We start from the raw sequence: 2326 nt of genomic DNA, 5'->3' as shown, positions 1-2326 counted from the left end.
TCTGTGAAAGCCTGAGAGAATGTTTTCTCTCCATGTGACTCTCTTTAGGCACACTATATATCATCGATCACTTTCCTCTTTGGCCCCATAATTTCTTTGATCAGAATATTTAAATTTATTTTAAAGAGAATATACTAATTGAGAAGACATTAGAAATTGTACATATTTAGTACAAGATGAGAGGTTTTCCACTATGGTTTTTGTATTGTACTTTACTGTTTTCAATGTAGTTATTTAGGTAACAAATGACAGCATATAGAGTTAGTCAAAGTGGAAATGTTAAACATTAACTGCTACTTTCAAATACTGATGGAAATGAGAACTACAACCACCTCTGCTACCCTGAATATGTACTTGCATGATTTTTCCCATTACTTTTTTTTCTTATTTTTTTTTTCTTTCTTTAACCTTTATTATTTATTCTTTATGTTCAGTTCTTTGCATTTCACTATATCTAGTATTCCTTTCAGAATTCAGTTACTCTTCTAAGTTCCTATGCTAGGGAGACAACACAGTACTTATGCTTGTGGGTCTGGTTTATTTCATTTAGGAGTATAGCCTGTAGTTGCATTCATTTACCTATAAAGGCCTCAAGATTTTCTTTCATTATAGCTGAGTAATACTTTATTGTACAAAAATATCACATCATTTTTATTCATTCCTCGGGTGATGAGATTTTGGTTGTTTCCAAGATTTGGCTATGTCAAATTGTGCTGCTATGAATAAGGTGGCACATATATAATTATGGTATGATGTTTTCAGTTCTTTTGGAAAAATACCAAGAAGGGGAACAGATGTGTTGAATGAGACTTTAAGCCAAGATTTTGAAGAGTCTCTACACTGATTTCCATAATGTTTGCGCAAGTCTTCATTCCAACCAACAGTGGAGACATGTTCCTTTTCCCCAAAGGCCTCTTCAGCACTTGCTATTAATTGATTTCTAAGACAGCCATTTCCTGCCTTCTTTGGGCTTTTGGCTTGATATACTCTTGTTTTTCTAGAAGCTTGAGGTTCAGCATTAGGGTATTTATCTGTTCTCATTTTGTTTTCCTAATGTGTGATTTAGCACTACATATTTCCCTCTTAGAACTGCTTTCATTGTATCCCAAAAATTCTAGTAAATTGTGCTTGCATTTTCATTGGATTATAGTTATTATTTAATTTCACCTGTAACCAATTGGTTGCTATGGAAGATGTAATTTACTTTCCATATGTATAGGGTTTTCACAGTTTCTTTTGTCAATAATTTTCAGTTTGCTTGCGCTGTGGTCAGATTATCTGCATGGGATGGTTACTGTTCTCTTGTATTTACTGAAGCATGATATAGACTAGTATGTGGTCTATTTTAGAGAACATCACATATGCAGCTGAAAAGAATGTGTATTCAGATGTTGTTGGGTGGAACACTCTATAAATGTTCACTAAGTCCATACGTTGAAAGATTTGTTTCAATTCTGCATCTGTTTGCTAACTTTCTCTCTACTTGACCTATCTTTTTGAGATAAGAGATTGTTAAAGTCCCCTGTAAAGATTCTGTTGTTGGTTATTAAATTTTTCATGTCCTTTAAGATTTATCTTATGTAGTTGGGTGCTCTATTTGGTGCATATATATTTACGACTGTTATTCCTTCCTCTTAAAATTTTCCCATCACCAGTATGTAGTTACATCCTTTATCTCATTTCATCATTCTTGGTTTGACATTCAGATTGTCTACAAACAAAATAGCTATCCCTGTTTTTTTTCTGAGCTCCTATAACATGTAGTGTAATTTTCCATTCTTTGACTTTCAGCCTATGAATTTCTTTTTGTGTTAAATGTGTTTCTTTTATAGAGCATACTGTTGGATTTTGTTTCTTGATCTGCTCTGCTAATCTATTTCTTTTAATTAGTAAATTGAGTATACTTACACTGGTGGCTATAATTTATATGTATTTATGTTTGTCATAGTATTTACTCTTGTTTTTTCTAGAAGCTTGAGTTACAGAATAAAGGTATTTATTTGTTCTTGTTTTTTGTTTTCCTAATATGTGATTCAGTGCATGTTTATGTTTGGTCCTATAGCTGGTTTCCTAATTTTCCAATACTTAATTGTTTGCCCTGTTTGGGGTGTCTTTCTGTCCTTATTCTTGGAGTTGTCATCATTTTTATCCCTTTCTATAATGTCTTAGTATTCTGTTTAGGATTGGTTTGGTCATCATGAATTTCTGTTGTTGTTCATTGTCATGGAAGTATTTTACTTCTCTATCAAATTTGAAAGAGAGTTTCTCAGGGATATCAGTCTGGGTTGAAATTTGTTTTCTTCTAGCACATACTTTGCTCAATGAT

The sequence above is a fragment of the Octodon degus genome, unplaced genomic scaffold (assembly GCF_000260255.1).
Source record: "Octodon degus isolate 3935 unplaced genomic scaffold, OctDeg1.0 scaffold00160, whole genome shotgun sequence".
NCBI classification, from domain to species: domain Eukaryota; kingdom Metazoa; phylum Chordata; class Mammalia; order Rodentia; family Octodontidae; genus Octodon; species Octodon degus.
The sequence above is the reverse complement of the archived record's forward strand: the minus strand, read 5'-3'. Positions refer to the sequence as shown.